This window comes from Somniosus microcephalus, unplaced genomic scaffold, assembly GCF_052327205.1.
Source record: "Somniosus microcephalus isolate GS21.2 unplaced genomic scaffold, FLI_Smic_1.0 unresolved_chr7, whole genome shotgun sequence".
NCBI lineage: Eukaryota > Metazoa > Chordata > Chondrichthyes > Squaliformes > Somniosidae > Somniosus > Somniosus microcephalus.
In genome coordinates this window covers 2637604-2650003 of record NW_028225185.1, presented here as the reverse complement: position 1 = coordinate 2650003, position 12400 = coordinate 2637604, and the positions used below count along the sequence as shown (strand labels likewise).

General features: G+C 57.5%; 1 long non-coding RNA gene across 1 annotated transcript in view; it reads left to right on the top strand.

Annotated features, from left to right (window-relative positions):
* Positions 1-11100, top strand: part of LOC147086377 (uncharacterized) — a 14277-nt gene extending 3177 nt beyond the window's left edge. The window contains exon 2 of the long non-coding RNA XR_015075720.1: positions 10536-11100. This is a non-coding gene — a long non-coding RNA (uncharacterized LOC147086377). The remainder of the gene's footprint in view (positions 1-10535) is intronic.
* Positions 11101-12400: the final 1300 nt, after the last annotated feature.

Genomic DNA, 12400 nt, shown 5'->3' with positions numbered 1-12400 from the left:
GGAGGGTCAGTGTGTGGGGAGGGTCAGTGTGTGGGGAGGGTCAGTGTGTGGGGAGGGTCAGTGTGTGGGGTGAGGGTCAGTGTGTGGGGAGGGTCAGTGTGTGGTGAGGGTCAGTGTGTGGTGAGGGTCAGTGTGTGGGGTGGGTCAGTGTGTGGGGTGGGGTTCAGTGTGTGGGGTGGGGTTCAGTGTGTGGGGAGGGTCAGTGTGTGGGGAGGGTCAGTGTGTGGGGAGGGTCAGTGTGTGGTGAGGGTCAGTGTGTGGTGAGGGTCAGTGTGTGGGGAGGGTCAGTGTGTGGTGAGGGTCAGTGTGTGGTGAGGGTCAGTGTGTGGGGAGGGTCAGTGTGTGGGGTGATGGTCAGTGTGTGGGGAGGGTCAGTGTGTGGGGAGGGTCAGTGTGTGGTGAGGGTCAGTGTGTGGTGAGGGTCAGTGTGTGGTGAGGGTCAGTGTGTGGTGAGGGTCAGTGTGTGGGGAGGGTCAGTGTGTGGGGAGGGTCAGTGTGTGGGGTGATGGTCAGTGTGTGGGGAGGGTCAGTGTGTGGGGAGGGTCAGTGTGTGGGGTTCAGTGTGTGGGGAGGGTCAGTGTGTGGGGAGGGTCAGTGTGTGGGGAGGGTCAGTGTGTGGGGAGGGTCAGTGTGTGGGGAGGGTCAGTGTGTGGGGTGAGGGTCAGTGTGTGGGGAGGGTCAGTGTGTGTGAGGGTCAGTGTGTGGGGAGGGTCAGTGTGTGGGGAGGGTCAGTGTGTGGGGTGAGGGTCAGTGTGTGGGGTGGGTCAGTGTGTGGGGTGAGGGTCAGTTTGTGGGGAGGGTCAGTGTGTGGGGAGGGTCAGTGTGTGGGGTGGGTCAGTGTGTGGGGTGGGGTTCAGTGTGTGGTGAGGGTCAGTGTGTGGGGAGGGTCAGTGTGTGGGGAGGGTCAGTGTGTGGGGTGAGGGTCAGTTTGTGGGGAGGGTCAGTGTGTGGGGAGGGTCAGTGTGTGGGGAGGGTCAGTGTGTGGTGAGGGTCAGTGTGTGGGGAGGGTCAGTGTGTGGGGAGGGTCAGTGTGTGGGGAAGGTCAGTGTGTGGGGAGGGTCAGTGTGTGGGGAGGGTCAGTGTGGGGAGGGTCAGTGTGTGGGGAGGGGTCAGTGTGGGGAGGGTCAGTGTGTGGGGAGGGTCAGTGTGTGGTGAGGGTCAGTGTGTGGGGAGGGTCAGTGTGTGGGGAGGGTCAGTGTGTGGGGTGGGTCAGTGTGTGGGGAGGGTCAGTGTGTGGTGAGGGTCAGTGTGTGGGGAGGGTCAGTGTGTGGGGAGGGCCAGTGTGTAAAAGCCAAATTGGATTCCTGCCAAACTATAGAACATCCGATCATATCTTCACCCTACAGACCCTAATTGACAAACACGTTCACAATAACAAAAGCAAAATCTACGCATGCTTTGTAGATTTCCAGAAGGCTTTCGACTCCATCTGGCATGACGGTTTATTCCTGAAACTTATCGAAAGTGGGGTAGGAGGGAAAACATATGATGTAATTAAATCAATGTATACAAACAACAAATGTGCAGTTAAAATTGGAGACAAACAAACAAAATACTTCCCACAGGGGCGGGGGGTGACGCAGGGCTCGCCAATCTCACCGACACTCTTTAATATTTACATAAATGGATTGGCAAAACTACTTGAACAATCTACAGCACCCGGCCTCACCCTATATGAATCCAAGGTTAAATTCCTCCTCTATGCAGACGACCTGGTTCTGCTGTCACCTACTAAAGAGGGGCTACAGCAAAACCTGGACCTGCTGGAGTCGTACTGCCAGACTTGGGCCCTGACAATAAATCCCCAAAAAACCAAAGTCCTTGTGTTCCAGCAAAGATCCAAACATCAGGGACCCAAAATAAATTTCACAGTAGGAACAACCAAAATTGAACAAACCACTAACTACACATACTTGGGCTTAAAAATCAGTTCTACGGGAAACTTCAAACTGGCTGTGAATGAACTGAAAGAGAAAGCAAGAAGGGCTTTCTATGCCATCAAAAAATCAATCCAAATAGAAATCCCAATTAGCATTTGGCTCAAAATTTTCAAATCAGTAATTGAACCAATTGCACTCTATGGCAGTGAGGTATGGGGACCGCTAACTCAACAAGAATTTGCAAAATGGGACAAACACCCAATTGAGATCCTACATGCAGAATTCTGTAAAAGTATCCTCCGGACTCAAAGGAAAACAGTAAACAATGCATGCAGGGCGGAACTAGGCCAATATCCATTAATAATCACTATCCAAAAAAGAGCCACCAAATTTTGGAATCACCTACAAATGAGCAATCCCCAATGCTATCACTACGACGCCCTGAAATGCCAAGAGCTGACCATAAAGAAGAATACCCTCAGTCAATTAGTCCTGGGACTCAGTGAAGTAACTACTAACAATACTAACAATAACCAGCCCCAGGACAGTGACAGGGTAACACAAAGAATTCGACCCAACACAATCGTCGCTAAGCAAAAGGAAAAATATCTGACATATTGGGCAGAAACAACAAAAACCCAAAGCAAACTCAATTGCTACTTGGCCCTAAACAGACAATACAACATAGCTGATTACCTGACCATGGTAAAGGATAACAAACTGAGAAGAACCTTGACAAGGTACAGACTTAGCGAACATAGCCTAGCGATCGAAAAAGGCAGACACAGGCAGACCAGGCTGCCAAGAGAGGACAGGATATGCTCTCACTGCAGTCAGGGAGTGGTGGAGACAGAGATGCACTTCCTCACAGCTTGTGGAAAATATCAGGGCATCAGGGAGAATTTCTACCAAAAATTCTCACAAATATGCCCTGATTTCAGAAATCTGAATGACAACCAAAAACTCCCATTCCTACTGGGAGAGGAGAGAAGCTGTATAACACTGGCGGCGCACTATGTTACAGCTTGCCATGAACAGAGGGACAACCAGTAAACTAAGAAAAAAATATATATAAACAATGCGAATGTATATTTATACACTCAGGGATATACCTGTTTATACACTGTATGAATAGAACTGCGTTTATGTGCTAAACCATAAATGTATTTTGATGCTTTGGCAACATAAGATGTAACTTATCATGCCAATAAAGCGATTTAAATTGTAAAAAAAAATTGTGTGGGGAGGGTCAGTGTGTGGGGAGGGTCAGTGTGTGGGGAGGGTCAGTGTGTGGGGTGATGGTCAGTGTGTGGGGAGGGTCAGTGTGTGGGGAGGGTCAGTGTGTGGGGAGGGTCAGTGTGGGGTGGGGTTCAGTGTGTGGGGAGGGTCAGTGTGTGGGGAGGGTCAGTGTGTGGGGATGTGTGGGGTGAGGGTCAGTGTGTGGGGAGGGTCAGTGTGTGGGGTGGGTCAGTGTGTGGGGAGGGTCAGTGTTTGGGTGAGGGTCAGTGTGTGGGGAGGGTCAGTGTGTGGGGAGGGTCAGTGTGTGGTGAGGGTCAGTGTGTGGGGGAGGGTCAGTGTGGGGGAGATTCAGTGTGTGGGGAGGGTCAGTGTGTGGGTGAGGGTCAGTGTGTGGGGAGGGTCAGTGTGTGGGGAGGGTCAGTGTGGTGGAGGGTCAGTGTGTGGGGGAGGGTCAGTGTGTGGGGGAGGGTCAGTGTGTGGGGTGAGGGTCAGTGTGTGGGGAGGGGTCAGTGTGTGGGGTGGGTTCAGTGTGTGGGGAGGGGTCAGTGTGTGGGGAGGGGTCAGTGTGTGGGAGGGTCAGTGTGGTGGGAGGTAAGTGTGGGGAGGGTCAGTGTGTGCGGAGGGTCAGTGTGTGGGGAGGGTCAGTGTGTGGGGAGGGTCAGTGTGTGGGGAGGGTCAGTGTGGGGGTTCAGTGTGTGGGGAGGTCAGTGTGTGGGAGGGTCAGTGTGTGGGGTGGGGTCAGTGTGTGGGGAGGGTCAGTGTGTGGGGAGGGTCAGTCGTGTGGGGAGGGGTCAGTGTGTGGGGAGGGTCAGTGTGTGGGGTGGGTCAGTGTGTGGGTGGGTCAGTGTGTGGGAGGGTCAGTGTGTGGGGAGGGTCAGTGTGTGGGGAGGGTCAGTGTGTGGGTGGGTCAGTGTGTGGGAGGGTCAGTGTGTGGTGAGGGTCAGTGTGTGGGGAGGGTCAGTGTGTGGGGAGGGTCAGTGTGTGGGGAGGGTCAGTGTGTGGGGTGGGGTTCAGTGTGTGGGGAGGGTCAGTGTGTGGGGAGGGTCAGTGTGTGGGGAGGGTCAGTGTGTGGGGAGGGTCAGTGTGTGGGGAGGGTCAGTGTGTGGGGAGGGTCAGTGTGTGGGGAGGGTCAGTGTGTGGGGAGGGTCAGTGTGTGGGGAGGGTCAGTGTGTGGTGAGGGTCAGTGTGTGGGGAGGATCACTGTGTGTGGGAGTGGGTCAGTGTGTGGGGAGGGTCAGTGTGTGGGGAGGGTCAGTGTGTGGGGAGGGTCAGTGTGTGTGGGAGGGTCAGTGTGTGGGGAGGGTCAGTGTGTGGGTAGGGTCAGTGTGTGGGGTGGGGTTCAGTGTGTGGGGAGGGTCAGTGTGTGGGGAGGGTCAGTGTGTGGGGAGGGTCAGTGTGGGAGGGTCAGTGTGTGGGGAGGGTCAGTGTGTGGGGAGGGTCAGTGTGTGGGGAGGGTCAGTGTGTGGGAGGGTCAGTGTGTGGGGAGGGTCAGTGTGTGGGGAGGGTCAGTGTGTGGGGAGGGTCAGTGTGTGGGGAGGGTCAGTGTGTGGGGTGGGGTTCAGTGTGTGGGGAGGGTCAGTGTGTGGGGAGGGTCAGTGTGTGGGAGGGTCAGTGTGTGGGGAGGGTCAGTGTGTGGGGAGGGGTCAGTGTGTGGGGAGGGTCAGTGTGTGGGGTGGGTCAGTGTGTGGGGTGGGGTTCAGTGTGTGGTGAGGGTCAGTGTGTGGGGAGGGTCAGTGTGTGGGGAGGTCAGTGTGTGGGGAGGGTGTCAGTGTGTGGGGAGGGTCAGTGTGTGGGGAGGGTCAGTGTGTGGGGAGGGTCAGTGTGTGGGGAGGGTCAGTGTGTGGGGAGGGTCAGTGTGTGGGGAGGGTCAGTGTGTGGGGTGGGGTTCAGTGTGTGGGGAGCGTCAGTGTGTGGGGAGGGTCAGTGTGTGGGGAGGGTCAGTGTGTGGGGAGGGGTTCAGTGTGTGGGGTGGGGTTCAGTGTGTGGGAGGGTCAGTGTGTGGGGAGGGTCAGTGTGTGGGGAGGGTCAGTGTGTGGGGAGGTTCAGTGTGTGGGGAGGGTCAGTGTGTGGGGAGGTTCAGTGTGTGGTGGGTCAGTGTGTGGGGAGGGTCAGTGTGTGGGGAGGGTCAGTGTGTGGGGAGGGTCAGTGTGTGGGGAGGGTTAGTGTGTGGGGAGGTTCAGTGTGTGGGGAGGGTCAGTGTGTGGGGAGGGTCAGTGTGTGGGGAGGGTCAGTGTGTGGGGAGGGTCAGTGTGTGGTGAGGGTCAGTGTGTGGGGAGGGTCAGTGTGTGGGGAGGGTCAGTGTGTGGGGAGGGTCATTGTGTGGGGTGGGTCAGTGTGTGGTGAGGGTCAGTGTGTGGTGAGGGTCAGTGTGTGGTGAGGGTCAGTGTGTGGTGAGGGTCAGTGTGTGGGGAGGGTCAGTGTGTGGGGTGGGGTTCAGTGTGTGGGGAGGGTCAGTGTGTGGGGAGGGTCAGTGTGTGGGGCGGGTCAGTGTGTGGAGAGGGTCAGTGTGTGGGGAGGGTCAGTGTGTGGGGTGGGGTTCAGTGTGTGGGGTGGGGTTCAGTGTGTGGGGTGGGGTTCAGTGTGTGGGGAGGGTCAGTGTGTGGGGAGGGTCAGTGTGTGGGGTGGGTCAGTGTGTGGTGAGGGTCAGTGTGTGGGGAGGGTCAGTGTGTGGGGAGGGTCAGTGTGTGGGAGGGTCAGTGTGTGGGGTGGGTCAGTGTGTGGGAGGGTCAGTGTGTGGGGAGGGTCAGTGTGTGGGAGGGTCAGTGTGTGGGGAGGGTCAGTGTGTGGGAGGGTCAGTGTGTGGGGAGGGTCAGTGTGTGGGGTGGGGTTCAGTGTGTGGGGTGGGGTTCAGTGTGTGGGGTGGGGTTCAGTGTGGGGAGGGTCAGTGTGTGGGGAGGGTCATTGTGTGGGGAGGGTCAGTGTGTGGTGAGGGTCAGTGTGTGGGGAGGGTCAGTGTGTGGGGAGGGTCAGTGTGTGGGGAGGGTCAGTGTGTGGGGAAGGTCAGTGTGTGGGGAGGGTCAGTGTGTGGGGAGGGTCAGTGTGGGGAGGGTCAGTGTGTGGGGAGGGTCAGTGTGGGGAGGGTCAGTGTGTGGGGAGGGTCAGTGTGTGCGGTGGGTCAGTGTGTGGGGAGGGTCAGTGTGTGGGGAGGGTCAGTGTGTGGGGAGGGTCAGTGTGTGGGGAAGGTCAGTGTGTGGGGAGGGTCAGTGTGTGGGGAGGGTCAGTGTGGGGAGGGTCAGTGTGTGGGGAGGGTCAGTGTGGGGAGGGTCAGTGTGTGGGGAGGGTCAGTGTGTGCGGTGGGTCAGTGTGTGGGGAGGGTCAGTGTGTGGGGAGGGTCAGTGTGTGGGGTGGGTCAGTGTGTGGGGAGGGTCAGTGTGTGGTGAGGGTCAGTGTGTGGGGAGGGTCAGTGTGTGGGGAGGGCCAGTGTGTGGGGAGGGTCAGTGTGGGGAGGGTCAGTGTGTGGGGAGGGTCAGTGTGTGGGGTGATGGTCAGTGTGTGGGGAGGGTCAGTGTGTGGGGAGGGTCAGTGTGTGGGGAGGGTCAGTGTGGGGTGGGGTTCAGTGTGTGGGGAGGGTCAGTGTGTGGGGTGGGGTTCAGTGTGTGGGGAGGGTCAGTGTGTGGGGAGGGTCAGTGTGTGGGGAGGGTCAGTGTGTGGGGTGGGGTTCAGTGTGTGGGGAGGGTCAGTGTGTGGGGAGGTTCAGTGTGTGGGGTGGGGTTCAGTGTGGGGAGGTTCAGTGTGTGGGGAGGGTCAGTGTGTGGGGAGGGTCAGTGTGTGGGGAGGGTCAGTGTGTGGGGAGGGTCAGTGTGTGGGGAGGGTCAGTGTGTGGGGAGGGTCAGTGTGTGGGTGGGTCAGTGTGTGGGGTGGGGTTCAGTGTGTGGTGAGGGTCAGTGTGTGGGGAGGGTCAGTGTGTGGGGTGGGTCAGTGTGTGGGGAGGGTCAGTGTGTGGGGAGGGTCAGTGTGTGGGGAGGGGTCAGTGTGTGGGGTGGGGTTCAGTGTGTGGGGAGGGTCAGTGTGTGGGGTGGGGTTCAGTGTGTGGGGAGGGTCAGTGTGTGGGGTGGGGTTCAGTGTGTGGTGTGGGGTTCAGTGTGTGGGAGGGTCAGTGTGTGGGGAGGGTCAGTGTGTGGGGAGGGTCAGTGTGTGGGGTGAGGGTCAGTGTGTGGTGAGGGTCAGTGTGTGGTGAGGGTCAGTGTGTGGGGAGGTTCAGTGTGTGGGGAGGGTCAGTGTGTGGGGAGGGTCAGTGTGTGGGGAGGGTCAGTGTGTGGTGAGGGTCAGTGTGTGGGGAGGGTCAGTGTGTGGGGAGGGTCAGTGTGTGGGGAGGGTCAGTGTGTGGTGAGGGTCAGTGTGTGGGGAGGGTCATTGTGTGGGGTGGGTCAGTGTGTGGTGAGGGTCAGTGTGTGGTGAGGGTCAGTGTGTGGGGAGGGTCAGTGTGTGGGGTGGGGTTCAGTGTGTGGGGAGGGTCAGTGTGTGGGGAGGGTCAGTGTGTGGGGAGGGTCAGTGTGTGGGGGGGGTCAGTGTGTGGGGAGAGGGTCAGTGTGTGGGGAGGTTCAGTGTGTGGTGAGGGTCAGTGTGTGGGGAGGGTCAGTGTGTGGGGAGAGGGTCAGTGTGTGGGGAGGGGTCAGTGTGTGGGGAGGGTCAGTGTGTGGGGAGTGTCAGTGTGTGGTGAGGGTCAGTGTGTGGTGAGGGTCAGTGTGTGGGGAGGGTCAGTGTGTGGGGAGGGTCAGTGTGTGGGGAGGGTCAGTGTGTGGGGTGGGGTTCAGTGTGTGGGGTGGGGTTCAGTGTGTGGGGTGGGGTTCAGTGTGTGGGGAGGGTCAGTGTGTGGGGAGGGTCAGTGTGTGGGGAGGGTCAGTGTGGGGTGGGTCAGTGTGTGGTGAGGGTCAGTGTGTGGGGAGGGTCAGTGTGTGGGGAGGGTCAGTGTGTGGGGAGGGTCAGTGTGTGGGAGGGTCAGTGTGTGGGGTGGGTCAGTGTGTGGGGAGGGTCAGTGTGTGGGGAGGGTCAGTGTGTGGGGAGGGTCAGTGTGTGGGGAGGGTCAGTGTGTGGGGTGGGGTTCAGTGTGTGGGGAGGGTCAGTGTGTGGGGAGGGTCAGTGTGTGGGGAGGGCCAGTGTGTGGGGAGGGTCAGTGTGTGGGGAGGGTCAGTGTGTGGGGAGGGTCAGTGTGTGGGGAGGGTCAGTGTGTGTGAACATAAGAAATAGGAGCAGGAGTCGGCCATTCGGCCCCTCAAGCCTGCTCCGCCATTCAGTGAGATCATGGCTGATCTTCTGCCTCAACTCCATTCACCGGCCCTATCCCCATATCCCTTGATGTCCTTACTAGTCAGAAATCTATCGACTTCTGTTTTGAATATACTCAACGACTGAGCCTCCACAGCCCTCTAGGGTAGAGAATTCCAAAGATTCACCACCCTCTGTGTGAAGAAATTCCTTCTCATCTCAGTCCTGAATGGCCGACCCTTTATCCTGAGGCTGTGGCCCCTGGTTCTAGACTCCCCAGCCAAGGGAAACATTCTCCCAGCATCCACCCTATCAAGCCCTGTAATAATTTTCAATGCTTCAATGAGATCCCCTCTCATTCTTCTGAATTCAAGAGAATACAGGCCTAGTTTACTCAATCTCTTCTCATACGACAGTCCCGCCATCCCAGGAATCAATCCCGTGAACCTTCGTTGCACTCCCTCTACAGCAAGTATATCCTTCCTTAGGTAAGGAGACCACAATTGTTCACAGTACTCCAGGTGTGGTCTCACCAAGGCCCTGTATAATTGGAGTAAGACTTCTTTACTCCTGTACTCAAAGCCTCTTGTAATGAAGGCCAGCATACCGTTTGCCTTCCTAATGGCTTGCTGCACCTGCACATTCACTTTCAGTGACTCATGTACAAGGACACCCAGGTCCCTTTGAGCATCTGCATTCCCCAATCTTTCACCATTTAGGAAATACTCTGCCTTTCTGTTTTTTCTACCAAAGTGGATAACTTCACATTTATCCACATTATATTCCATCTGCCATGTTCTCGCCCACTCACTGTGCCTGTCGAGATCCCCTTGAAGCCTCTTCACATCCTCTTCACAACTGACACTGCCACCTAGCTTTGTGTCATCAGCAAATTTAGAAATATTACATTTAGTCCCCTCATCCAAATCATTGATCTAGATTGTGAATAGCTGGGGCCCAAGCACCGATCCTTGCAGTACCCCACTAGTCACAGCCTGCCATCCTGAAAAAGACCCGTTTATCCCTACTCTTTGTTTTCTGTCTGTTAACCAATTCTCAATCCATGCTAGTATATTACCCCCAATTCCATGTGCCCTAATTTTGTTCACCAACCTCTTGGGTGGGACCTTATCGAAGACCTTCTGAAAATCCAAATACACCACATCTATCAGTTCCCCTTTGTCTACTCCACTAGTTACATCCTCAAAGAACTCCAATGGTTTGTTAAACAGGATTTCCCTTTCATAATTCCATGTTGACTCTGCCCAATCTTACTATTAGTTTCTAAGTGCCCAGTTATTGCATCCTTTATAATAGATCCCAGCATTTTCCCAACTACTGATGTGAGGCTAACAGGTCTGTAGTTCCCCGTTTTCTCTCTCCCTCCTTTCTTAAATAGCGGGGTTACATTTGCTATCCTCCAATCTGCAGGAACCGTTCCAGAATCTATAGAATTTTGGAAGATGACAACCAATGCGTCCACTATCCCAATGGCCACCTCTTTCAAAACCCGAGGATGTAGATCATCCAGTCCTTGGGATTTATCGACTTTTAGTCCCATTACTTTTGCTAGCACTGTTTTTTTACTAATAATCATTTCTTTAAGTTCCTCATTCTCGCCACACCCTTGGTTTTCTCGTATTTCTGGGGGGGTTTTTGTGTCTTCCTCCGTGAAGACAGAAACAAAGTATTTATTTAATTTCTCTGCCATTTCCTCATTCCCCATTATAAATTCTCCCGTCTCTGACTGTAAAGGACCTACATTTACCTTCGCCAGTCTTTTCCTTTTCACATACCGATAGAAGCTTTTACAATCCGTTTGGGGTGTGGGGGGTTCAGTGTGTGTGGGGGTGTGTGTGCGGTGGGGTGTGTGATTGTGTGTGGGGTGGGGGTTGGGGTGTGTGGAGGTGGGGTGGGGTGGGTGTGTGGCGGGGTCGGGGGGAGCAGACACTTTTATCTTGGCGGTGGGAGGGGTGACGAGGGGTGAGGGGAGGGGGTGGCGGGCTGTGACGGGGAAGGGTGGCGGGCGGGGAGGCGAGGGGAGGGGGGTGACGGGCTGTGACGGGCGGGGGCGGGGAGGCGAGGGGGTGGTGGGAGGGGAGGGGTGACGGGGGAGGGGGTGATGGGGGGAGGAGTGAGGGGGTGACGGGTGGGGGGGGGGGGTGGTGCAGTCGCCGCTCTATCTAACGCCCTTTTCTCTCTCCGGTTTAGGTCCCCCCCCACATGGAATGCGTGGACCACCCCCTCCGATGCCCCCGCCCGGCTTCAACGGCCCCCCTCGTCCGCCCCACTTCGGGTTCACCCGGGGCCCGCTCATGCCGCCACGTGGAGGGGGGCGGCTACCCATGCCCCCCAGGGGACCCCTGCGAGGACCCCTCCAGCCCCAGTAGAGACGCCCAGCGCCAGAGAGACATTGCCAGTTCCTCGAGCTGTCCGAGTTTGTTAGTAACACGCGGTTCTGGACCCTGGACCTTGATATAGAAGCTTGTTTAAACAGGGGCTGCGTTCGTCTTTAACCGGATCACAGCAGCAGATTGCGTATTCGCAGCCTTTGGAACTCACCGCAGAAACTGGAATCAGCGGCCACTGGGAGTGTGACGTGGCAAATGCAGCCTCTGCCTGGGCTGTTTGTCTGTGGATGTGGAGTAACCTGGGGAAGAGTCATGGTGTCTGTCCCGGTTATTACTAAAACACACCCTCACAGCTACTACTGATTCCTTGTATTTTTTTTCCATGATATATGAAACATTTTTAATAAAACTCTTTTTTGACAATAGATTTCATGTTTTATTCTGCACTAATTGACTGTCAGCCATGGCTCAGTGGTTATCACTCTCCCCCGAGTCAGAAGGGTCGTGGGTTCGAGTCCCACTCCAGAGACTTGAGCACAAAATCTAGGCTGACACTCCCAGTGCAGAACTGAGGGAGCGCCGCACTGTCGGAGGGGCGGTACTGAGGGAGTGCTGCACTGTCGGAGGGGCAGTACTGAGGGAGCGCCGCACTGTCGGAGGGGCAGTACTGAGGGAGCGCCGCACTGTCGGAGGGGCAGTACTGAGGGGGCGCCGCACTGTCGGAGGGGCAATACTGAGGGAGCACCACACTGTCGGAGGGGCAGTACTGAGGGAGCGCCGCACTGTGGGAGGGGCAGTACTGAGGGAGCGCCGCACTGTCGGAGGGGCAGTACTGAGGGAGCGCCGCACTGTCGGAGGGGCAGTACTGAGGGAGCGCCGTACTGTCGGAGGGGCAGTACTGAGGGGGCGCCGCACTGTCGGAGGGGCAATACTGAGGGAGCGCCGCACTGTCGGAGGGGCGGTACTGAGGGAGCGCCGCACTGTCGGAGGGGCAGTACTGAGGGAGCGCCGCACTGTCGGAGGGGCGGTACTGAGGGAGCGCCGCACTGTCGGAGGGGCGGTACTGAGGGAGCGCCGCACTGTCGGAGGGGCGGTACTGAGGGAGCGCCGCATTGTCGGAGGGGCGGTACTGAGGGAGCGCCGCACTGTCGGAGGGGCAATACTGAGGGAGCGCCGCACTGTCGGAGGGGCAGTACTGAGGGAGCGCCGCACTGTCGGAGGGGCCAATACTGAGGGAGCGCCGCACTGTCGGAGGGGCAGTACTGAGGGAGCGCCGCACTGTCGGAGGGGCAGTACTGAGGGAGCGCCGCACTGTCGGAGGGGCGGTACTGAGGGAGCTCCGCACTGTCGGAGGGGCAGTACTGAGGGAGCGCCACACTGTCGGAGGGGCAGTACTGAGGGAGCGCCGCACTGTCGGAGGGGCAGTACTGAGGGAGCGCCGCACTGTGGGAGGGGCGGTACTGAGGGAGCGCGCACTGTCAGAGGGGCAGTACTGAGGGAGCGCCGCACTGTCGGAGGGGCGGTACTGAGGGAGCTCCGCACTGTCGGAGGGGCGGTACTGAGGGAGCGCCGCACTGTCGGAGGGGCAGTACTGAGGGAGCTCCGCACTGTCGGAGGGGCAGTACTGAGGGAGCGCCGCACTGTCGGAGGGTTAGTACTGAGGGAGCGCCGCACTGTCGGAGGGGCAGTACTGAGGGAGCGCCGCACTGTCGGAGGGGCGGTACT